At 39.4% G+C, this 26,401-nt stretch overlaps 1 long non-coding RNA gene across 1 annotated transcript in view; it reads right to left on the bottom strand.

The window, feature by feature from the left end:
* Nucleotides 1-3,724: 3,724 nt before the first annotated feature.
* Nucleotides 3,725-26,401, bottom strand: part of LOC121134710 — a 38,238-nt gene continuing 15,561 nt past the window's right edge. Inside the window, exons 3-4 of the long non-coding RNA XR_005871832.1 lie at nt 19,882-19,980; nt 3,725-4,023 (exon numbers count right to left, since the gene is read on the bottom strand). This is a non-coding gene — a long non-coding RNA (uncharacterized LOC121134710). The remainder of the gene's footprint in view (nt 4,024-19,881; nt 19,981-26,401) is intronic.

Here is a 26,401-nt window from a genome sequence, read left to right as displayed (position 1 = left end):
TTGCCTATTAATAAACAATCAATTTCATCATTGCCTTGTGCCAGAGGACCTGGCAGACCTGTATGGGATCTGATGTGTGTTATATTTATATATAGGATGAGTCCTGTTTCTGATGGTTTCCTGTAATTGTAAAAACAATGAGGTTAATTCTGTACTATCAGGAATAAATTCTACAGTCTCAATGTGCAAGACAACTCTTTCTGCATACTGAGAATCCATGACTATATTGAGAGGCTCGGTAAAGTCTTTAAGTACCATGAGAATGGCATATAACTCTGCCTTTTGTACGGAGTTGTAAGGGCTTTGAACAACTTTATTTATATTTCCTGATTTATACCCTGCCTTACCTGATTTGTTTGCATCCGTGTAGAAGGTAAGAACTCCAGAAATAGGTGTTTGCCTCACGATACGCGGAAGAATCCAAACTGTTTTCTTTATGAATTTGATTCTCTCTGTTTTGGGATAGTTATTACTAATAGTTCCCCAAAAGTCATTGCAAGCTATTTGCCAATACTCATTATCCTTCCATAAGGAGGAAATTTCCTCATTCGTTAAAGGTGCAATAATTTCAGCTGGGTCTTTCCCAGTCAGTTGACGAAGACTTAACTTACCTTTTAATATCAAATCAGAGACCTTTTCTATATATGTTTTCAATTTTTTATTCTGTTTATGTGGCAGAAATACCCATTCTAGTATGATGTCTTCCCTCTGCATTAATATTCCTGAGGGTTATTCTCTAGATGGTAAAATAACCAGAATACAGTCCAGCTTTGGATCCACACGGTCCACATGTGCTTCTAATATTCTCTTTTCTACCCATTCTAATTCTTTTTCAGCCTCAGCTGATAGTACTTGTGGGCTGTTTAGGTCTTTATCTCCTTTTAAAGCCATTTTCAGGTGTTTTAAATCATGCCCTTCTACACCGATAATTGTCTGTAATTGAGAGATTTCTCCTAATAGTTTTTGAAGATCATTAAAAGTCCGGTAATGATCTGTACTTTCTGCGGTCAAATTTTCTGAGAGTCTATTTTATAACCTAAATAGTTAATAGAATCTCCTCTTTGTATTTTTTGGGGGCAATCTGTAATCCCCAGTGAGGCAAAGTTTCCTTTACTACTTCAAACATCTTTTCCAAAGTATCCTTATTTGAATCAGACAGTAATTTGTCATCCATGTAATGATATATTAACGAATGTGGAAATTTTTTACGAATTATTTCTAGAGGTTTATGCACAAAATACTAACGCAAAGTTGGGCTTTTTAACATATCTTGAGGCAGTAATTTCCACTGGAATCTCTGTACCAGTCAGGAATTATTATAGGTAGGTACTGTGAAGGCGAACTTTTCTCTGTTGTTTTCTTGTAATGGTATGATGAAGAAGCAATCTTTTAAGTCTATAACTATAATTGGCCAATTCTTAGGTATTAGAGAAGGTAACAGCATCCCAGGTTGTGGAGACCCAATAGGCTGAATTACCTTATTGATGGCTCTAAGATCAGTAACCATTCTCCACTTACTGACTTCTTCTTGACAACAAAAAAAGGTGAATTCCATGCACTAGTTGATTCCTCAATATTTCCAGCATCTAGCTGTTCCTGAACTAACTTCTCCAAAACCTCTAACTTCTCAGATGTCATAGGCCATTGACCCACCCAGACAGGTTCATCTGTTAGCCATTTATGGTTAGAGCTTTTGGTTGCTCTGTAGGTTTGGCACTAGCATCCTGATTCTGTACAGCCTGTACATTTGGCATCTATTTTCTGTACTGCCTTATTATATTCTTTCTACCACCAAGAGCTTGTCTATAATTCCTAGCGGGTATGGGAGGAATGTTAATCTGCATATTCCATTGCTGTAATAGATCACGACCCCAGAGGTTTATAGCAATATCTGCAACATATGGCTTTAACCTTCCTCTCTGTCCTTCTGGCCCAATAAAGTCAATCCATCTAACACTCTGTTTAACTTGAGATAGGGTTACAATCCCTAAGAATTGAATGTTAACCTCTTTTAAAGGTGAAATTAGGGGCCAAGACTTCTGATTTATGATGGTGACATCACTTCAGGTGTCTAAAATGCCATTAATCACCATATTATTTACTTTGGCTGGTAACTTGGGTCTATGATATTGTATAGAATTTTGCCAAAATATATGCTTTGTATTTCCTTCTGATATAATTGATTCATCCTCTGGAGCTAATGTTATTATCCAGTGCCGTATTATTTGCAATGGGCAGTGGATCTTCTAATTGTCCTGGGAGAGGTTGTCTTCCACTGTCACTGGGAATGACCAGACTATCTTGGGTTTCGGGACCTTCCTGAGGTCCCTGGATAAGTTTCCCAGTGGTAAAGGTCTACCTTGTCTATCTGTAGTTGACCAGCATTCTTTGGTCCAATTTTATTCCCTTTTCACACCTCCTGCAGAAACCAGGAGACTGAGGCCTTCTGTTTGATGCATTCCTGGTAGAAGCATTATTTCTAGGAATGCATTGTCTATAGTTCCTACTAAGATGTTCTATTTTACCACAGTTAAAGCATGTGGCATCTTTATGTCTGTTAAAATTTTTGGAGATTGCCTCCCCTACCCAGGCCTCTATATCGTCACGGGTTGGGTATTTGGCATCCTGGTGCCTCCTCAAGCCTGTAGAAATAGCTCCATCTACTCAAGCTCCCATATCTTGACTTCTACATTCAAGGTTCGCTATATATAAGACCCATTACTCCAATGGCGCTGATCTTATTTTTAATGGTCAAAGTGCCTGCTTGCATTGTGGATTTGCATTCTCATATGCCAAAGATTCTATAAGGAGATTCTGGATTTGCTACTTGTACTTCTATTGCTCTGGACAATCTCTCTAAAAATTTTGTGAACCTTTCCCTTGGACCCTGTACTACCTTGGTACAGGGTTGCATTATCTCTCCTGTTTCACAAACCTTATCCAAAGCATTCAAAGCAGCTGTATGGCATAAAGATAACATGTGCTCGTCATATGCAGACTGAACCTGCGGGTCAGCATAAGCACCCTCCCCAAGAATCTTGTCTTGGGGTGCTTCATGACCATTCTTTAATTCCTGAATCTCTAAGGCTTTCGCCTCTTGCCTCCATAAAGCTCTCCATTGAATTTGACAAGAATTTTCAAGCACTGCCGAGGCTAATTGGGCCCAGTTTGTCATTGCTCTCAGACATGGAACAAATCTTTTCTGTTAGCATTTCAATCTTATGTTCCAGTCTTTGTAGTTTGTTAGTGAAATCATCAAACATGGAACAGTTTTTTGGTTAAACGTTTCAACATTATGTTCCATTTTTTCTATTTTGTCTGTTGAACACATTTTTTTCTGAAAGTAATTCAATTTTGTGTTCCATCTCTTTAAACCTGTTTGTCAGACCTACATTATCATTTTTAATATCCTGAATATTTTCTACCAAACCTTCCTTACTATCCTGCAAGGAATTTTCCACTTCCTGAATTATTTGTACTAGGATTTCATAACCATCCTGCGATGACCGTATAACCTGTATAAGTTTGTCATATTTTGCCCTATTTTTGAACCATTTCTTTAGCAAAATTATATTGATTATGAAACTAATAATCATCATCGTGGGTAGGAAGTTCCTTCCAGGTAGGTCCTCAACCCTTTCTAATATCCCATCCATACAAAACAAGAAAATTCTTAACATCCTGCATTGTAATGTTAGTTGACATTGTATAAAGCAGTTAAGTTTGTTACCAGTGGAGTTTTATTCAGGCCGAAATCAGCAGGCCACCAGTGAAAGAGCACGTGGCCAAAGTCATTAGGCTGCCAGTGCAGAGCACGTTGCTGTGAGAGAAATCTCGGAATACCACTTAACCTTACCAGCAGGTAGAAGGTGCTGGTTCCCGGCAGCAGGAATCGTGCCTTGCCAAACATAGTGGTGGGGAACTTAGCGAAAGGAGAGTCCACGTGTGCCTGGTGGGGCCCAGGAGCAGCTGCTTTCTGGGCACATGGATCCGGGTTCTGGAACTTCTGACACCAAAATGATGCTGCAACGATAAATGGAACACTTACTGAAAGTAAAAATAAGTATTTATTGTAGAAATTACTCACAAAAGACCAAACAAGTAACCCAGATGAGGCGAGTAGTTTTCCGCCACCAAACTGGAAGCCAGAAAGCTGGAAAAAGAGAGAGAGACTTCTGTTGTTCAGTCTTTTATACCTTCCTCCATAACGCCCCTAGCCATGCCCGTGGGCATGGCTAGTGACGTAGTTCACTGCCTATGTCCATATACGTCTTTAGTCATGTGGGTGTGGTTAGCGGTGTGGTAAACTGCCCTTTTATTACATCTAATAAGTCACATGGCTAATGGTGGAGTTCTGTTTTCCTCCTACAGTCCTCCCCTAGGAAGTCTACTAAGTCTGTCCCATCATCTTGTTGAGGCAGATCCTCCTCAATTTTAAGTTCCATTGTGCCTGGCTCTACTGCATATTTTGACAGAGAAGACCAGTTAAATGGATTATTGATAAGATCATTCAACTTACTCTTACTTATACATGGAGAGGAGCTGATTTATCTAATGTCTTGAGATTTTTCTAAGCTCCTTCAGTTACTTCATTCTAAAAGAGAAGGGAAGAGTTATCATTTTGTAGCATGAGAGAGAAGAACTGGGTCTGTGTGGTCCTATCTGTTTGTGGTAGGTTATTATTTGTCATATCTTTCTAACCCTCAGGAACTAATAAGTGCATGTTTACTTGAATGCCTTGGGATGGATTGCAGGAAATAGACTGCCTATGTATGGTCTCAAGTAAGCCCATGATCCAGTTGAGCCAATGAGCCCTTTCTCTGTCTAAGAATTAAGACTGAAGAATAAAGAAAGTCACAGTCTAGACAGGAGGCATTATTTGGAAATGGCCATTGCATTCCTCTAAGGAGGACAGAAAAGAGACAATTGTACTGTAGAAAGAGAAAGAGAAGTAGATGGTATATTCAAATAGTATTTCTTGGATTTCCACAGCTTTCAGTTCTTATTTTCAGTATTTTTCTAGGGCCTAGTTGAAGTTCTTAACTTCAGTAGTATAAGATGCCTGTGTGTCCTTATAACAAATGCCCTTATTTTGTTTTTACTAAAGGAAGAATTTATTGTTTCCTGTTGCATTTAAGAAGCATATTAACCAATGCCCCAAATATAAAGGCACCCACATTAATAAAAGAAGCATTACTAAAACTCAAATCACAGATAAAACCTCACACACTTATAGTGGGAGACTTCAACAGCTCACTCTCACCACTGGACTGGACTAACTGACAGAAACTTAACAAAGAAACAAAGGAACTAATAGAAGTTATGACTCTGTTGGGTTCAACAGACATCTATAGAACATTCCATCCAAACACAAAAGAATAAAGCTTCTTCTAAGTGCCCCATGGAACCTTCTCTAAAATTGTCTGCGTACTTGACAATAAAGCAAATCTCAACAAATACAAAAAACTTGGAATAACTCCCTATATCTTATTGGATCACCATAGTTCAAAGTTAGAATTCAGAAACAACACAAAGTGCAGAAAGCCTAAAAACTCATGGAAATTAAACAATGCTCAACTGCATCACTCCTAGGTTAAGAAAGAAATAAAAGACTTCCTATAATTCAATGAAAATGAAGACACAGCATACCTAAATTTATGGGACATGATAAAAGCAGTGATAAGAGGAAAGTTCAGACCACTAAGTGCCCACATAAAGAAAATGGAGAATATCACACTAGAGAATTAACAAATATTCCTGAAAGCTCTAGAACAAAAAGAAGCAAACACACCTAAGAGGAGTAGATGCCAGGAAATAATCAAATTGAGGGATGAAATCAATAAAGTGGAAACAAAGAAAGCAATACAAAGAATCAATGAAACAAAGAGTTAGTTCTTTGAGAAAATCAACAAGACAAACCTTCATCCAACCTAACCAAAAGGCAGGCAGAGAACATCCAAATCAACAAAACCAGAAATGAAAAGGGGGAAATAACAACAGATCCTGAGGAAATCCAGGTAATCATCAGGTCATACATTGAAAACCTGTACTCCACAAAATTGGAAAATTTAAAAGAAATTGACAATTTTCTGCATAGATATTACCAAAATTAAATCAAGGATAAGCAATTTAAATAAATCTAGAGCCCCTAATAAAATAGAATCAGTCATCAAAAGCCTCCCAAACAAAAAAACCCAGGGCCAGATGGTTTCAGAGCAGAATTTTACCAGAATTAAAAGAAGAGCTAATTCCAATACTCCTCAAATTGTTCCATACAACATGATCAGAAGTATCATTGCCAGTCTCTTTTTGTGAGTCTACAAATACCTTGGTACCCAAACCACACAAAGACACAAGTAAGATAGGGAACTACAGACCAATCTCTATCATATTGATGCGAAAATACTCAATAAAATACTGGCAAATCGAATCCAAGATCACATCAGAGAAATCATGCACCATGATCAAGTAGGCTTCATCCCAGAGATGCCAGGATGGTTCAAAATATGAAAATCCATCATTGTAATCCACCATATAAACAAACTGAAAAAGAAAAACCATGTGATCACCTCACTAGATGCTGAAAAAGCCTTCAACAAAATTCAATACTCCTTCAGGATAAAGGTCTTGGAGAGATCAGGGATAACAGGAACACACCTAAACATAGTAAAGGCAATATGCAGCAAACCAACAACCAACATCAAACTAAATGGAGAGAAACTCAATGTGATTCCTCTAAAATCAGGAACAAGATAAGATTATCCACTCTCTCCACATCACTTCAATATTGTACTTGAAGTCCTTGCTAGGGCAATAAGACATCAAAAGGAGATCAAGGGGATATAAATTGGAAAGGAAGAAGTCAAACTTCATTATTTGCAGATGATATGATAGTTACATAAGTGACCCAAAGAATTGTACCAGAAAATTCCTACAGCAAAGTGGCAGGATACAAGATTAACTAAAAAAAATCAGTAGCCTTACTATATAGAGAGACAATAAATAGGCTGAGAAAGAAATCAGAGAAACATCACCCTTTACAATACCCACAAACAACATAAAATATCTTGGGGTAATGCTAACCAAACAGGTGAAAGACCTGTATGACAAGAACTTTGAGTCATTAAAGAAAGAAACTAAAGAAGATAACAGAAAATGGAAAGATCCTCCATGCTCTTAGATATGTAGGATCAACAAAGTAAACATAGTAATCTTAACAAAAGCAATCTACAGATGCAATGCAATCCCTATCAAAATCCCAGCACAATTCTTCACAGGCCTTGAAAGGACAATACTCAACTTTATATGGAAAAACAAAAACCCAGGATAACCAAAACAGCCCTGTAAAATGAAGGAGCTTCAGGAGGCATCACCAACTCTAAATTCAAGCTCCACTATAGAGCTATAGTAATGAAAACAGCTAGGTATTGGCACAAAAACAGATAGGTAGACCAATGGAATCAAATAGAAGACCCTGATATTAACCCACACACCTTTGAACAAAAAAGCTAAAACTATACAATGGATAACAGAAAGCATCTTCAATAATTGATGCTGGCATAACTGGATGGTGGTATGTAGAAAATTTCAGATAGATCTATATCTATCACCATGCACAAAACTTAAGTCCAAATGGATCAAAGACCTCAATATAAATCCAGCCACACTGAACCTCTTAGAAGAGAAAGTGGGAAGTACCTTTGAATGCATTGTACAGGCAGTTCTTTTTAAAGTATCCTTTGCCCCTGAATCCAGACTACCTAGTGTCATAGCAGCCTGAATGCATTCTGCCAGGTCACAGGGGGCATGCCAGCATAATGCCTGAATACTTCCACTAGCCTTTATCAAATTCCCCAGAATTCTGTGCTTTGTCTCTCATACAACAGAAGCCTTCTTTATGCTTGTTATAAACCCTTCTTTCACCAGGGCAGTGGCGGTGCACATCTCGAATCCCAGCACTCAGAAGTCAGAGGCAGGTGGATCTCTGCAAATTCAAGGCCAACCTGGCTTACAGACTGAGTTTCAGGACAGACATTGATACATACAGAAACCCTGTCTCAAATAAATAAAAACAAAAACAAAACAACCACAAACAAAAAACACAGCCCTTCTTCTCTGGGCCCTGATGCTGACGTCAGTAGAACTCATTCTATGGTAAAGGTTACAGTGCTTTGCTAAAGAGATACACTGCACAAGGGAGTTTTGATGTGTCTATACCTAAAGCTTTGTTGAGATGATTGTCACTTGGAAACCTTTCTCCCAAAGCTTCACTGTGCCTAAATATGTAAGAAAAACAAATCTCTTTGTCAGATTCTGGAAGTTTTTAACCATCACTGACTTGTTTTTAACTTGCCCAGATCACTATTATTTCCCTGCCTGCTATGATGCTTATAGGGATTCCCTTCAAGCAGGTATCCGAGCAACACAGAAGTGGGGTTTCAAGGGTGCTGGTACACTCTGCTCAAACCCCAACCTCTGGACAGTATGATCTGGTCTTCATCTGTCAGGATTACTAACTCTTAACCCCTATAATGTCGTTTTTTTTCCAGGATTGTCTGCAGTAAGAGAGAGGTGATGTTAATTCCACCAATTAAGAACAAGACCAGTACAACAGTTTAAAGGCAAATTTGAAGCAAGTTTTAATTAAACACTAGCTAGATAGATGGGCTCTGACCAGTTCTATACCCAGGTTCCTGGGAAATGGCTCAGAATCATAGTTTGTATAAGCTTAAGAAGGAAAATCCACAATTCATTGCATTTCCCATTAGGTCCATTCAGGGGCAGGCATATATCCTGGCATAGCTCCATCCTGTGAACGTCCTGTTCAGAAGTGATCAAGCACATCAGTGATATGGGTCAAACAAACTTTTTACAGGAACGAAAAACATGTGGCTTGTTATTTCCCTTAACAGTAGCCCCCAGCATTTCAGGAACTATCTGTCCTGGGCAAGGGGTTTGCAGAGGCATTTTTGTTTAATGAATCACTTAGGCATAGTAATTAAAACTTAAAATGTAACTTTGGCTCTGACAGTGACTTGCTTTTATTTATGTTCCCTGGCCAAATGTGGGGTACAAATGCCAGGCCCATTGTTTTGACTCAGAACTGCCTTGGAGGGTCCTTTCAGCACTGCATTTCCACAGGACTAAGTGAAGCTTCTGCTACAATTGCTCAATAGATCACTTGCTCTGCAGCTCCGTCCTGCCACCTTCAATACTTCATAATTGTCCCTAGAGCCTCCAACACATGACTCTCTGCCTCCAGTGCTCTGGGTGGAGAGTCTATTCTAGGATGTGAAGGCAGCACACAGAATTCAGTCCTTCCCTTCATGGAGAATGTCAGCAGATGTTATTTATAGGTGGTAAGATCAGTATTTAAATATATAAGCATATGTCTAGAGTTACATAGTCATCATATGAACTAAAAATAGAAGCGATGAAAACATGTTGTCTTTGTAAAGTGTGACAGGGAATTCACTTGTGGTGATACCTTGTTTGCACTCTAACAAATAAAGTTTTCCTGAAGATCAGAGGGCAGACCTAGCCACTAGTTAACCATAGAGGTCTGTAGGTCTGGACAGACAGACAGGAAGTGATATGGCTGGGCAGAGAGAGGAATGTAAGGATGGAGGAGAGAGTAGCCCGGTCTCTTTTCAGTCTGGAGATTTCATAGAGGTAAGAGCTCTAGTGTCTGGTTGCTCTGTTTCTCTGATCTTTCAGCTTTCACCCACTAATATCTGACTCCAGGTTTTTATTATTAAGACCAATTGGATCTTGTGCTAAATCTGATGCCCAACTTTAGTGGCACTAATTCATGAAAAAGCTGCTTGCCTGTAGCATTGTAGCCACTGGCACAGGACAGAACTACTTAAATGGCTCTGGCTTGACTCACCACATAACCAACTAGGTTCTCCTCTCTTTCCCCCTAAGCCTGTTAGCAAGTCTGGAGTTTTTTCTGTTGACTGCTCTGCTGTAAACTCCATAGGTGTTTAGGCTCCAAACACTACAGGAGTTACCCAATTTCATATGGTCCCCCATGCAAATGACTGGCTCTTTGGCTTCTTTTCTCATGGTGGGTTGTGGGCTTTCCCTGGAAACACCTTCTTGGGCTGCTGCTAAACTAGGTAGCTGTCTTATAACCTGCTTGGGCTTCTACTGTTCTACAGAGCAGCAGTTTCACATTTCACCATCATCTGAATCATAATCATTGGTAGATTTGGTGAGACAATTGGGAATTCCTAAAGGGAGGAATTAGTTTAAAAAGACAGTTTTTCCCACATTAAAAAATGGGAAACACTACTACAATAGAGAGAATTAACTCTCTGTATGACAACATACTGGACAGTTAAAAATGGAACAATTAAATGAGAGGATAACTAATTTAGATGGAATTTATGTAATGTCAACTATAAACATAATCAGTTTTATCATTTTTGTTTTGTCACTAAAAAGGTTGGGTAATATGAGTGCTAAGATACAAGATTTAGAAAGCCTTATTAAAAGAGATATTCAAACCCAAGTAGAGGAATTTAAAGGAGAACAAATTTCAGCATTGCATTATAAGATTATAGAGTAACAGCCAAACGTTTTCAAACAATTTATCCAGTCACCTTACAGGAACAACTGCCAAATGATACATGTCCCCTAGGCTGTGCAAGAGCCAATGGGCTCCTGTAGAACTGTTAGATTTAAGGAGATTCAAGGAAGTGATAGTATTATAGAGTATGCCTTCACCTTTTGTGAAGCAGATATTAAACTCATGGTCAACTTGTACAAGTTGATCCTCAAGACTGGAAAGACTTGGTTACGGAAGTCTTGAGCCTGGTCCTTCATTATAGTGGAGGATCTGGTGAAAAGATGAGACAATGAAGTATGTCTAGAGGTATGGAATTCTCCCAAGATCAACTTCGTGGAGAATAAGATTATGCTAATATACAAAGCCAATCTTTATATGATGACCACATTCTGGCTTTATGCCACATAGCAGCATTGAATTTGTCATGCCCATGTCATGCCCTGCCACCAAGATCACCAGGAATCTGAGTTCATATGCAAAAGCAAAGAGTCTTTATTGTAAGCCCAAGCTTGGGCTCTCTGTTGTCAGTTAGATCAAGCTCAGTTGAGGCAGGGTTTTTAAGGAGTAAAGGATGGGGGATCACAGGAGAATTCCAAATTCAGATGGGGACTGAACTCCTGAGTGGGCAAAAGTCTTGTCAAACAGGGATTGGTACTGGCATTGCTGAAAGGAAACTGGCAACCTATATACAAGTTTGGTAAGCTATTTTTAAAGTTCTGGAGCATCAATTGGCTCCTTGATATAATACAGAAACTCTGAATTTTATATGAACAACATGCTTGGATTTAGAGGAGGAAAGCCATATCCAACTCCAAAGCCAGCTTTGGTTTAAGTGAATTGGGACCAAAAGAGTATTAGGAAGTAAAGGGAAATTGATGTAAGACAGAAGAAAACAAAATCTAGGCACTGTCATCTGTTTATACCTGGTTCTTTCTCTGAAAGTCTAATTTCCCTCATATTCACTATATTCCTTATTGTTGCCTTTCCTGGTATGCATACATATAAAAGCTGAAATTTCTTTGTTGACATTAACATTTGAGTTTTCCACAGAAAACAAAGAATTTCCTAAAAGCAATCAAACACCTTGTCTAGGCAAAGTGTGGCTGAGTCCTGCTTGTCAACAGTTTGAACTGAGCCTTCGCAAAAGGCGAGGCATTGGGGCAGTCTCGCCAAGTGGTCAGCTGGTTAGTGTTACCATAGTCCAGGTAGAGTTGTCGGTTGCTTTGTGTATTGTTCTTTTGGAGACCTTGAGAGTCACTACTAGGATATGAGAGTCCCTGTCTGTCACATATGTTTTTTCTTTTTTTAAATGCCACGTAGTCAGCAAATCTCTGACAGTTTGAGGATTGAACCAAACAACTCTTTTTTGTTTTTAGTTATTGTTTTAGGCTATACCTTGAAAACATATGAGAGGATAAATAAATTTTTCCTGTACTTGATTACATTAGTTTTTTTGCCATTAGAAGTAGAACTTTCTTTTTTGCCACGTCTTTTTATTTTATAGAAAATTACATATCTGTCCCTCCATTCCCTCCCATGCTTCTCACCACCCCCCAACCCACCCACTACTCACTCCCCACGGATAGTGAGACCCTCCAGGTGGATCATCAAAGTCCATCACATCACCTGGGAGGCAGACCCAGGTCCTTTTTCCATATCTGGGCTGCAATAGTATACCTCCATTGAGAATGGGCTCCCCAAGTCTGTTTGTGGCTTGGGAATAAACCCTGGCTCTACTGTTAGAGGTTCCATAGACTGTCTTGGCCTCATAGCTGGTACCCACATTCAGAGGGCTTGGTTTGGTCCATTGCTGGTTCCCCCACTTTACAACTAGGGTCTGCATGCTCTCAATAGGTCAGGTCAACTGGTTCTGCGGGTATCTCCAGTTCCGTCTTGGTTCATTTGGTTGTCTCTCCTCCCTCTCCACAACTGGATTCCTGGAGTATGGCTCAGTATTCAGCTGTGGGCGCCTATTTCTGCTTCAATCAGCTAATGGGTCAAGGCTCTAGGAATGGTAACCAAGGTAGTCATCAATTTCATTATAGGGAAAGGGCATCAAAGGCAGCCTCTCCACCACTGCCTATATTCTTAGCTGGGGTTATCCCTATGAATCCCCTACTTTTTCCTCTGTGCCAGACCTCTCTCCAAACCTATAGTAGCTCCCTTTATCAAGGCATCTCCTTTCTTGCCCTCCTCTATTCCTTCCCTGTCTCAGGTCTCTTCTTCCCTTCTCTTCTTTCCATCTACCTCCTCTCCCCCCACCCCATGATCCCAATTTTCCCAGGGGTTCTTGTCCCACTTCCATTCTTTGGGAGACCATGAGTTTTTCTCTTGGTGTCCTCCTTGCTTTTTAGCTCTTCTGGATTGTAGGCTGGTAATCCTTTTCTCTATGCCTAAAGCCATATATGAGTAAGTACATACCATGTTTCCCTTTTTGTGACTGGGTTACCTCACTCAGGATAGTTTCTTCTAGTTCCATCCATTTGCCAATGAATTTCAAGATTCCATTGTTTATTTCTGCTGAGTAGTACTCCAGTATATAGATTTACCACATTTTATCTATCCATCCTTCAGTTGAAGGGCATCTAGGTTGCTTCCAGGTTCTCGCTATTACAAACAATGCCACTATGAACATAGTTGAACATATGTCCTTGTTGTATGAATGTACATCCTTTCGGCATAAGCCTAAGAGTGGAATTGCTGGGCCTTGACTGTATCAATGTTCATGAGGACACAACACACCCAAACTTGTGGGCTAATTTGAAAGCAGTGCTTAGAGGAAAGTTCATAGCACTAAGCACTTATATGAAAAAACTGAAGAATAGTCACATTAGAGAATTAACAGCACAACTGAAAGCTCGAGAACAAAAGGAAGCATACTCACCCAGGAGGAGTAGATGCCAGGAAATAATCAAATTGAGGACTGAAATCAACAAAGTAGAAACAAAGAAAATAATACAAAGAATCAATGTAACAAAAAGGTGATTCTTGAAAGAACAATTCTTAACTTTATATGGAAAAACAAAAGATCCAGGATAACCAAGACAACACTGTTCAACAAAGGAACGTCCATGATTTCAAGCTCTATTATAGTCCTAAAAACAGCTTGATACTGGCAAAAAATAGACAAGTAGACCAATGGAATCGAATTAAAAACCCTGATATAAACACACACACCTACAAACACTTGATTTTTGACAAAGAAGCTAGAATTATACAATGGAAAAAAGATAGCATCTTCAACAAATGGTGCTGGCATAACTGGATGCTGACATGTAGAAGAATATAGATAGATCCATTTCTATCTCCATTCATAAAACTTAAGTCCAAATGTATCAAAGACCTCAATATAAATCCAGTCACACTGAACCTCTTAGAAGAGAAAGTGGGTGGTACCCTTGAACAGATTGTTACAGGAGACCGCTTGCTCAACATAATACCAGTAGCACAGACACTGAGATCAACAATTAATAAATGGGACCTCCTGAATCTGAGAAGTTTCTGTAAAGCAAAGGACACAGTCAACAATACAAAAAGGCAGACCACAGAATGGGAGAAGATATTCAGTAATCCCACATCTGACAGAGGGCTGATCTTCAAAATTTACAAAGAAGTCAAGAAGCAAGTCTCCAAAATACCAAAGAATCCAATTAGAAAGTGGGGTACAGAACTGAATAGAGAATTCTCAATAGAGGAGTGCAAAATGGCTGATAGATATTGAGAAAGTGCTCAACATCCTTAGCCATTAGGGAAATGCAAATCAAAACAACTCTGAGACATCACCTCACTCCTGTCAGAATGGCTAAAATCAAAAACACCAATGACAGTTTATGCTGGAGAGAATGTGGAGAGAGGGAAACACTCCTCCCCTGCTGGTGGGAGTGCAAACTCATACACCCACTTTGGAAATCAGTATGGAGATTCCTCAGGAAAATGGGAATCAGTCTACCACAAGATCCAGCAATTCCACTCTTAGGCATATACCCAAAAGATGCACATTCATACAACAAGGGCATCTGTTCCACTATGCTCATAGCAGCATTATTTGTAATAGCCAAAATATGGAAGCCACCTAGATATCCCTCAACTGAAGAGTTGTCCCGGGCTACCGTCTCGCCAGCAAGAACGACGCGGCACACTTAGGATCCTTCTGCAGAACAGCTTTAATGCGTCTTGAGAGGGAGAGCATAAGCTTACAGAGCAGAGACCCGGGGAGCGAAAAGCCCAACCCTTATATAGCTCAGCAGTCCCCGCCTCGGACGTGTCATCTCCTGACTGGCTCCTGCTCGTCAGCCCATATGACGCCACGGGAGAGGCAGAGAGTAAGGGATGGAAAAGTAGCAGGCACATGCACACCAAGGTTGTTTACTCCAACTGACAACGGGTGTCAGCGCCATCTTGTAACGGAGAATGTGGGGGCGGCTCCCCACAAAGAGTGAATAGAGAAAATGTGGTACACTTACACAATGGAGTATTACTCAGTGGGAAAAAAAAACAATGACATCTTGAAATTTGCAGGCAAATGGATGACACAAGAAGAAACCAGCCTAAGTGAGGTAACCCAGTCACAAAAAGAGAAACATGGTATGTACTCACTCATATATGGATTTTAGATATGAAGCAGGGGGTGCCAGCCTACAATCCCACTGCCAGAGAGCCTGGGAAACAGGAAGGACCCTAAGATAGATGTGCATGGTACCCCAGAGAGGGGGAATGGGACAGGATTTCCTGAAGGGAATGGGAGCATGAGCTGGGAGAAAGAGAGGGGTCAAAGAGAAGGGGAGAGGAGGACATGGGGGAGCAAGAAGGTTGAGTTGGGGGGAGAATAGAGGAGAGTACAGTGAGAGATATTATAATAGAGGGAGCCAATATAGATTTGAGGACAGATCTGGCACTAGTGAGATTTCCAGAGATCTACAAGGATGACACCAACTGGCAATCTAACCAATAGTGGGGAGGCTACCTTAAATGCCCTTCCCCAATAATGTGACTGATGACTACCTTGTATGCCATCCTAGAGCCTCTATCCAGTGGCTGATGGAAGCAGAGGCAGACACCCACAGCTAAACACTGAACTGAACTTCTGGAAACCAGTTGCAGAGAGGGAGGAGCGATGAACAAAAGGGTGAAGCCTGGGCTGGTGAAACCCACAGAAATAGCTGACCTGAACAAATGGGAGCTCATGGACCCCATAATGGGGTTCTTGGACACCAGTTACACATACATACACATGCCCTACTTCTATGCATATACACATAATTTTAAAAATGGGGATGCTGTGACATTTTCCTTTTCTCTCATCCATGGAAATACATCTTCCATACCCTCTCTTTCTTCAGGTAGGATTGGTAGAAGATGCTACACTTACTTTTCACATCTCAACCTTTCAAACTGACTCAAGCTGCTGGTCTGACTCTCCTAGGGTTAGGGTATGTATGAATCATTTGCTTCTATTGACTTTTGCCAACTACCAAATTTGATTCTAGAGTATGCCTTTTCAGTTGCTTCTCTCCTTTACTAATGCATCCATCTGTCTTCACTTACTCAGTAAGTGTGCTCTCTCCCAGATATGCCCTTCTTTGGCTGGGCACAGCACAGGCATATCATGTCTATGCCATTTCAGTCCACCTGCCCACATTGGCACCTCCGTTATATGCCCTTTGGGCTGTCCACTACGTTTGCATACTCCCTGCAATGCCGTTCAATGCCCCACCACATGGGCAATTCTACTTACTAAGTCACTCGTACCTCTCCAGCTATTTTCTCCCCTACCTGCTCCAACCACTTGTCTCTCCCCTTCTCCTGGGTAAGTGTTACTTTGGAGCTACCCACTTTGTTTACATTTACTACAAAAGCCACACCATTGCTCCAGGAAACCAGGCAGCCACCCTCCTGTTTTTATCCTCCCAATAAATACCTTGTGTGATGTTTGTTGTGTGGTGTGACTTTGTGATATTCCTTGGCTCTTGACTACCAGCATACTTTTCCATTTAAGCAGTGATGCTTACAGTCCCTCCAAATAGGGTTGGGAAATTGTTCCATAGCAGGTTGTCAGGAGCCAATTAGAATTCCCATCACCCCTATATCCACCCCTCCTCTTTCATTTCCTGACCTTTCCACCTACTTCCTCTATGGACAAACAAAAGTTTATTGCAAAGACTGGCCAGAAAGACATGGAGGCTGCCAATATTAGTCTTGCCAATAACATCATCCACATTTATATCCATGCCCTGATTCCCCTTTTATCAACAAATAGGGCCATTTACTTCTAGATCTGGGGCCCACGGAATCCCAGATGGGAAATGAAAATGAGCATTATTGGTCAACTCCACTGTCTTCAACCCCAAACACCTGGTGAGCACAATTAAAATCCAGAGAAAATATGACTCAATTACTAAACTCCTGGAGATAAGGGAAGTATAAGAGGCTTCTACTTCAACCAAACTTGTATAGTTAAAAAAAATCCAACAACTTTTTAGAAGAGCATTCCAGTTTTACTGTAATGATTATTTATTATGTATTGTGTGTGTGTATGTGTGTATGCTATTGTGTGTGTGGGTGCCTCCAGAGGCCAGAAGCAGGTATAGACATCAGATACCCCAGAGTTGGAGTCACAAGCAGCTGCCTGACTGTTTGCTGGAAGTTGAACTGGCATCTTCTGAAAGAGTAGGAAGTGCTCTTAACCACTGAGAAATCTTCCCAGCCCTGAATCACAGATTTTAACAAATGCTGAAGAAAAGCCTTTCAACATGCCAAAGACATGAGGAGGTAGGAATATAACTGTTCTTGTCTGCCATCGGGATACACCTGGGAAGAGGGGAGCTCAATTGGGGAATTGCCTCCATCAGATTGGCCTGTGAGCTTGTCCGTGGGCATTTTCTTGATTGTCCATTAAAATCCAACAACTTTAAACAGACCTCCAAAAACATGAGGAACAACTCAATGCCTCTAGCCCCTGGGCCCTTAAAAACCCCAAATGGAAATGGATACTTCCCTTCCTGACCCCTCTCTTTATCATTTCCTACTAATTGCACCCTGCTTTATCAATTTCTTCTCTACTTCCTCCAATGACAAATTCAAGAAATCTCTAATCTTTGAACTAGCTATTATTACAGGTTGACCACAGAGCCAAAGGTGCATGACTACCAAATATGCCCCGATGATACAGACCAACAGCACCCTGAAGATGTCTACACCCCTAGATAACAGGAAGAAGTCTAAAAGAGCATGGAACCCCCCATCACTGGACCACCCTTCCCATTCCTATTTTCTCATCTTTTACAATAAACCAAAGGGAGGAATGCTAGCATTCAGGAATTTCCACCAGCCTGCCCTGGGACCAAATGACAACCAGACACATAACTGTCCGTCACCATGATAGGACACTATTGTTACAGCCAACATGAGCCACATACTCTCTGTATTGACACACAATATATCTGTAGGGTAGAAAGGGGCCGAGGAAAAAAATTTCCCTGCCCCTGACTAGACCTGAGACCTGGGCCAAGGGAAAACATCCTAACCCTGACTTGATCCCAGGACCAAGGATTGAAATCCCACCAATCCTTGAGCTTTCCCCAGAATTAGGCCACAAAACTCCACCAATCCCAAGCTATCATGGAAATCTCTGCCCCCAAGATATCCTATAAAATTTTTGTATCTTGTTCAGTTTGCTGCTGTTTCTCACCTGAGGCAGTCACCCTCCTGAGTTCTTCCTTTCCAATAATACTCTGGGGTAAGGTTTGTTGTGCAGTGTGATATTTTTGCTGGAGCAAAGCAGAGCAGAGCAGAATTCTCTGTTTAGCTCTGTACCCCATTCTTTAATTGGGTTATTTTATATTTTGATGTCTAGTTTCTTGAGCTCTTTACATGTTTTAGAGATCAGCCCTCTGCCCAATGTGGGGTTGGTGAAGATCTTTTCCCATTCTGTGAGCTGTCATTTTGTCGTGTTGACTGTGTCCTTTGCCTGACAAGAGCTTCTCAGTTTCAGGAGGTCCCATTTATTGATTGCTGCTCTCAGTGCTGTGTTACTGGTGTTATATTTAGGAAGTGGTCTCCTGTGTTCAAGGCTACTTTACACTTTCCCTTCTAGCAGATCCAATATAGCTGGACTTATGTTTAGATTCTTGATTCACTTGGACTTCAGTTTGTGCATGGTGATAGATATGAATCTGTTTGAAATCTTCTACATTTTGACATCCAGTTATGCCAGAACCATTTGCTAAACATGTTTTCCTTTTTCCATTGTACCATTTTGGCTTCTTTGTCAAAAATCAGGTATTCATAGGTGTGTGGATTAATGTCAGGGTCTTTGATTTGGTTCCATTGATCCACCTGTATGTTTCTATACTAATACCAAGCTGTTTTTATTACTATAGTTTCATAGTAGAGTTTGAAGTCAGGAATGGTGAGAGCATCATGTTCTTAAAATTACTTCCTGGTGTCTGGAGGCAATGGTATAAAGGGGAACCTGAAAAAACTAGGACAAATGTCAAGTCCTAGGAGGGCTAGCTGTATCATTTGTTGTCCTGTCTCTGTAATGGGAAAGTGCAGGGCTTATCTCAAGTCCTGGATAGAGTAGTCTGTAAGGCTGGACCATCTCAGCTAGCTGCCTTGAAATTGTCCTGAGCAGTTTATACTCCAAAGCCAATCTTTAGGTGGTGTTTGTCATCTTATTGGCATTGTGACAATCCAGGTGGAGTCATCATTGTGGGGTTCAAAGGTCCCTGCTAGGCATGGTCATGGTTCACTACAGAAAACTTGGCATTTTAAATATCATATACAGCAGATCTTGAAGAAGTTAAAGGACCATAATTTGTTATGTATGTCCAGAGTACAAAAACTTAATTCCTACTTATCTGATAAAGACTCAAACCAGAAATCATGTATAGGAAGCTAGACAGCCTTTTTCTAGAATTAGTTAGTAGTCTACATGACCATTGATATGACAAAAAGTTAAAAATATACATAATTAATTTCATGAATTTTGAGGTAATATTTATAGCTTAAGAAAAGTTTTAAAGAGTCAAAATAAAATCAAAGAATTATGAGATTAGTTCTTTCCCATATCATGTGGTTTTTCAGTCACAAAACAGAGATTTTTGATTTTCCTATAACATGCATTCTTCGGTTTAGAAAAGAAGACAGCCATGCTCCAACTCAAAAACTTGCTTTAATTTTTAATCGAACTGGAACCACAAATGACCATTTGCATGATGTATCTGTAGAGAACAGTAGAAACAAATATTTGGGAAGATGTATTAAATTTTATTCTGTTGGAAATGTGATACATCAATAGACCAACTTACTCTTTTTCCTGGGACTTTTTCTCTGGATGATTCATCCTTTTTCTTCTGTCTCATTTGTTCATTGGTCTTCTATTTCCTTAGTTGGATGCCTTCTTTCTCCTGGAAAGATTAAAAAATAAACCTGCCCAACCTTAACTTTGGGGAGTTTCCCTTTTGGCAAGTTTTATCTGATCAAATGAAAAGCACTTGATAGTCAAATAAGTTAGTTTAGATTGCATGACTACATTATTTGAGGAACTATTACCTCTTCTAATCAAGAGATCTCTCTAGTTTCAATCTAATCTTTATCAGTTTTGGTGGTATCCATAGTTTTTCTTATCTAGAAACAGAAGCGAAACCACTTCTCCAACATAATACATATCCTGGTTTCCATTCTGAGGATCTTTACATCTTTAAAGTGTACAGACTGATTTAATTTAGCAGTTTTTTCTATGGTATCATTTTTCTCTGCAGCTTTCCCACCTTTCTATTAGCATTTAGAAAATTTAAAGTTATTTAGGCATTGTGTAATTTATCTCTGTGGATCTTTCTTACCTCTTTCTGTTTATTAAGCATATCTTTCAGAGTTTGATTAGATCTTTCTATATCTGCTAGCTTTGTAGGATTGTGTGGTATGCTTGTACTATACTTTATGTTGTAATATGAAAAAAAAACCTGTTTCATTTTACTAGAGACTTATCCTGAAGCATTGTCTGCCTTAATTTTTTCAGGCCCCATGATGGCCATAACTTCTAATAAGTGTGTTATTCCAGAATCAGCCTTTTCAAAAATCTGTAAAAGGAGTTCTTAATTGGTCTAAATAATAATCCTGGAGTCAGATATAGAGGAAAATCCTGAGAGATCAGACAGAATAAGGAGCAAGCCAAATCCAAATTTACCTCCTTAGCAGTGGGCAAGAGAGCAAGTTCCGGTTTCTTCCCGCTTATATCCTCTCTCTGCCCAGTCATCTCACTTCCTGTATGTCTCTACCAACCTTCAGAACTGTATGGGTAGCTAGTGGCAAGCTGCATTCTCTGGCCTTCAGACAGGCTTTATTTGTACAAGCAAGATGTCACCACAGAGCTCAAAGCAGCTGCTCATTAAAATACTGAATATGTATCTGTGGTATGGTATGCATATTTTAATTTTCCAAAGTCTGTGAAATGAAATAGCCCAATTTTCCAAATTTCATTCCTTTGGGTACCCTTTAGGTTGTTCCCTGCAGGTAGTGGAGCTTGGTTATACAAACAATGGGCATTTCCTTACAATGTCCTTGGCTTACTGCCAAGTGATGGAAAATTCCTTTTTCAAAACATTGCTTTTAAAGTCATCAAATTCTGAGGTTTCTAGCACATTTCCTCCCAGTAGTCTATCAATTTCATCATTGCCTTGGGCTACAGGGCCTGCTAGAGCCTGTATGGTATTTGACATGTGTTTTATATAAGGAATGGTTCTATTTCTGATTATTTCTTATAATCTAATAAATAACAAAGTTATCTAGAATAAAGTCAGCAGTTTCAATGTATAAAACAACTCTGCATACTGGGATAGATTCAGTAACTACATTAAGAGATTCTGGGAAATCCAATAACACTGTAATATTAGCATTTACTTCTGACCTTTCAATGGAATTACAAGGGCTTTGAGTCACTTTACTTATATTTCCTGATTTATAACCTGCCTTTCCTGATTTATTTGTATTGGTATAGAATATAGAGGATTCAGATATTGGTGTTCCCTGTGCAATGTGAGGAAGGAGCCAATTATTTCTTTTTATAAAGTAAAGTATCTTACTTTTGGGATATTTGTTGTTATTCTCTCCCCCAAAATTACTGCAAGTTCTTTGACAAAGTTTACTTAAGCATTAGTAAAAGCTAGTACAATTTCTTTGGGGTTCATTCCTGCTAATTGATGAAGTCTCAGTTTTCCTTTTAGAATCAACCTTTTCTACATAGGTCTTTGTTTGCTCTGTTTATGTGGCAAAATTATCCATTCCAAGACATTATCTTCTCTCTGAATAAGAATTCCTGTAGGAGAATGGGTAGAAGGTAAAATAACCAGAATATAATCAAGCCCTGGATCCAAGCACTCTAAGTATGCATCCTGTAATTTTTTTCTCTATCAGAGCAAATTCTCTCTTAGCCTTAGCTGATAATTTTCTTGAATTATTTACATCCTTGTCATTTTGTAATGTTTGAAATTAATTACTTATTTTTGAGTTTTTAATCCAATTGTGAGCTATAGCCAGTTAATGTCTCCTAGCAATTTTTGAAAATCATAAAGAGTTCATAATTGATATCTCCTGACTTGTATTTTCTGTGGTTATATTTTTTTGTAAATCTATCTTATACTCCAGGTAATCAACAGAATCTCCTCTTTGTGTTTTTTTCTGGAGAAATTTGTAATCTCCAACAATGGAAAATTTTCTTTATTTCTTTAAACATTCTTTAATTTATCTACATTTGCATCAGCTAGTGAGGTATCATCCATATAATTGTAAATTATAGATTGAGGAAATTGATTAAGAATTATTTCCAATGGCAATTGTACAAAATATTGGCACAGGGTAAGTCTGTTTAACATTCCTGTGAAAGAATTTTTCCACTGATAGCCTTTAACAGGCTGGGAATTATCTTAAGTAAGCACTTTTTTCTCTGTCCTGTTCTTGTAGAGATATACTAAAAACAAAATCTCTTAAACCAATTGCTATAATAGGTCATCCTTTATGTAAAAGAGAAGGCAAGAGAATTCCAGCTGTAAAGACCCCATTGACTGAATCTTATTAATAGATCTTACATCTGTTCCCAGATTTCTTTTTAATAATAAACATAGGAGCATTCCAAGAATTTGTTGATTCCAAGGACTGAGCTGCTCCTGTACCAGCTGTTCTAATGTCTGTAATTTTTCTCATGTCAAAGTTCATTGCTACACCCAGACAGGTTTGTCAGTTAACCATTTTTAAATTTAAGGCTATTGATACCTTTAAAAGATGAGGGACTGTTGTTCCCTGTTTATGTTCAACCTGAATGGTCAATGACTATTCTTTATAACACCTTTTAATATTTTCTCAGAAAAATATGTTAGTTTGTGTTTTGCTTCTGAGATTGCAGAAATGTTAATCTGGGTGTTCCATTAGTGTATCTAGTCATATATGCATAAATCCATTGCTATGTTAGCCACACATGGCTTTAATAGTCGTCTCTATCCTTCTGGCACTCTACATTAGACCCAATAGTGTTTTGTTTTACCTGAGATAAAGTCCCAATCCCAAAACATTTAACTCTGGAAGAGGCAAATTTGCATGTCAAAATTCTGGTGCAATTATTGTTATATTTTCTCCTGTGTCTATGAAAACCTCCATTACAAAGCCATGTATTCATATTTTTAACTTTGGTCTTTGATCCTTTATAGAAGTTTGCCAAAATATTTGTTTTATGGTTTCTCCTGAAATTTTTGTTTTTCATTCCAAAGCTGTTTTATCATCCAGAGCAATATGTTTTTTGTTTGTTTGTTTTTTGTTTTTTTACAATAGGTATTATGTCCTTTAATTGTGTTGTGGAGAAGTTTCCCCTGTGGTGACAGGGAAGGATTGAAGCAAATTTCACATGGGAGCCTGTAAGAGGCCCCCAAAGGTGTTTCCTGATGGCAAATGTCACCTTGTCTGTCCCTTGTTGATCTGCATTCATTGGCGTCATCCCTTTAGATCACTAGAGGTCACAATGGTGCCTGATCTGTCTTCTAACCTATGATTCCCTCTTCCCCCTATCCTAACCCCCCAGTCAACCTTCCTGTTCCCCCATGACCTACTCTCTCTTTCTCTTCTCCCCTCTCTTCTTCCCAGCTCCCACTCCCCCCACCCCCCACCCCCCACCCCCGCCATGTTCCCATTCTGTTCTGAGGATCTTGCCTCATTTCTCTTCTCTTGGGTACCATGCATATCTTTTAGGTTCTTTCCTGTTTCCCAGACTGTCAGTGGAAGTGCAGACTGGCACTCTCCTGATCCATGTCTAAAATCCATATATGAGTGAGTACATACCATGTTTGTCTTTTTGTGACTGGGTTACTTCACTCAGGATGGTTTCTTCCAGTGCTATCCATTTACCTGCGAATTTCAAGATTCCATTGTTTTTTTCTGCTGAGTAATACTCCATTGTGTAAATGTACCACATTTTCTCTATCCACTGTTCAGTTAAGGGGCATCTAGCTTGCTTCCAGGTTCTGGCTATTACAAAATATGCTGCTATGAACATAGTGGAGCAGATGCCCTTGTTGTATGAATTTGCCTCCTTTGGATATATGCCTAAGAGTGGAATTGCTGGGTCTTGTGGTAGATTGATTCCCATTTTCCTGAGAAATCTCCATACTGCTTTCCAAAGTGGCTGTACGAGTTGGCACTCCCACCAGCAGTGGAGGAGTGTTCCCCTCTCTCCAAATCCTCTCCAGCATAAATTGTCTCGGTGTTTTTGATTTTAGCCATTCTGACAGGAGTAAGATGGTATCTCAAAGTTGCTTTAATTTACATTTCGCTGATGGCTAAGGATGTGGGACACTTTCATAAGTGTCTCTTGGCCATTTTAGCCTTCTCTATTGAGAATTCTCTGTTTAGTTCTGTACCCCACCTTTTAATTGGATCCTTTGGTGTTTTGGAGACTTGCTTCTTGAGTTCTTTGTAAATTTTGGAGATTAGCCCTCTGTCAGATGTGGGGTCGGTGAATATCTTTTCCCATTCTGTGGACTGCCTTTCTGTCTTGTTGACTGTGTCCTTTGCCTTACAGAAGCTTTTTAGTTTCAGGAGTCCCATTTGTTAATTGTCGATCTCAGTGTCTGTGCCACTGGTGTTATGTTCAGGAAGTGGTCTCCTGTACCAACTCGTTGAAGAGTATCTCCCACTAAAAGTTTCAGTGTGGCTGGATTTATGTTGAGATCTTTGATCCATTTGGGCTTAAGTTTTATACAAGGCAATAAACATGGTACTGGTATGCAGTCTTCTGCATACCAGTACCCAGTTATGCCAGCTCCATTTGTTGAAGATGCTTTCTTTTTTCCATTGTATAGTTTTAGCTTCTTTGTCAAAAATCAAGTGTTCATAGGTGTGTGGGTTAAAATCAGGGTTTTCAATTCGGTTCCATTGGTCTATTTTTGTGCCAATACCAAGCTGTTTTCAAGACTATAGCTCTATAATAGAGCTTGAAGTCAGGTATGGTGATGCTCTGAAGTTCCTTTATTGTATAGGGTTGTTTTGGCTATTCTGGGCCTTTTGCTTTTCCATATAAAGTTGATTAATGTTCTTTCCAGGTCTGTGAAGAATTGTGCCGGAATTTTGATAGGGATTGCATTGAATCTGTAGACTGCTTTTGGCAAAATTGACATTTTCATTATGTTGATCCTACCAATCCAAGAGCATGGGAGATCTTCCATTTTCTGGTATCCTCTTTGATTTCTTTCTTTAAAGACTCAAAGTTCTTGATATACAGGTCTTTTACTTCCTTGGTTAACATTATCCCCAGATATTTGATGCTGTAAGGGTGAGGTTTCTCTGATTTCTTTCTCAGTCACTTCATCGTCTGTATATAATAGGGCCACTGATTTTTTTGAGTTTACCTTGTATCCTGCCACTTTGCTGAAGGTGTTTATCAGCTCTAGGAGTTCCCTTGCTGAGTTTTTCGGGTTACTTATGTAAACTATCATATCATCTGCAAATAGTGAAAGTTTGACTTCTTTTCCTATTTGTATCCCCTTTATCTCCTTTTGTTGTCTTATTGCTGTAGCTAGGACTTCAAGTACAACATTGAAGAGATATGGAGAGAGTGGACAGCCTTGTCTTGTTCCTGATTTTAGAGGAATTGTTTGAGTTTCTCTCCATTTAGTTTGATGTTAGCTGTTGGTTTACTATATATTGCTTTTATTATAGTCAGGTATGTTCCTGTTATCCCTGATCTCTCTAGGACCTTTATCATGAAGTGGTGCTGGATTTTGTCAAAGGCTTTTTTGGCATCTAGTGAGATATTCATGTGGTTTTTCTTTCGCAGTTTGTTTATATGGTGGATTACATTGATAGATTTTCTAATATTGAACCATCCCTGCATTCCTAGGATGAAGCCTACTTGATCATGGTGGATGATTTTTCTGGTGTGTTCTTGAATCCGGTTTGCTAGTATTTTATTGAGTATTTTTGCATCGATGTTCATGAGGGAAATTGGTCTATTCTCTTTCTTAGTTGTGTGTTTGTGTGGCTTGGGTATCAAGGTAATTGTAGCCTTGTAAAAAGAGTTTGGCAGTGAACCTCCTGCTTCTATTGTGTGGAACACTTTGAGGAGTATTGGTATTAGCTCTTCTTTGAATTTCTGGTAGAATTCTGCACTGAAGACATCTGGGCCTAGGATTTTTTTGTTTGGGAGACTTTTGATGACTGCTTCTATTTCATTAAGGGTTATAGGTCTGTTTAGATTGTTTATCTGTTCTTGATTTAGTTTTGGTAAGTGATATCTATCCAGGAAATTGTCCATTTCCTTTAAATTTTCGAATTTTATGGAGTACAGAT

The sequence above is a fragment of the Mesocricetus auratus genome, unplaced genomic scaffold (genome assembly GCF_017639785.1).
Source record: "Mesocricetus auratus isolate SY011 unplaced genomic scaffold, BCM_Maur_2.0 Super-Scaffold_100029, whole genome shotgun sequence".
Lineage (NCBI taxonomy): Eukaryota > Metazoa > Chordata > Mammalia > Rodentia > Cricetidae > Mesocricetus > Mesocricetus auratus.
The sequence above is the reverse complement of the archived record's forward strand: the minus strand, read 5'-3'. Positions and strand labels throughout refer to the sequence as shown.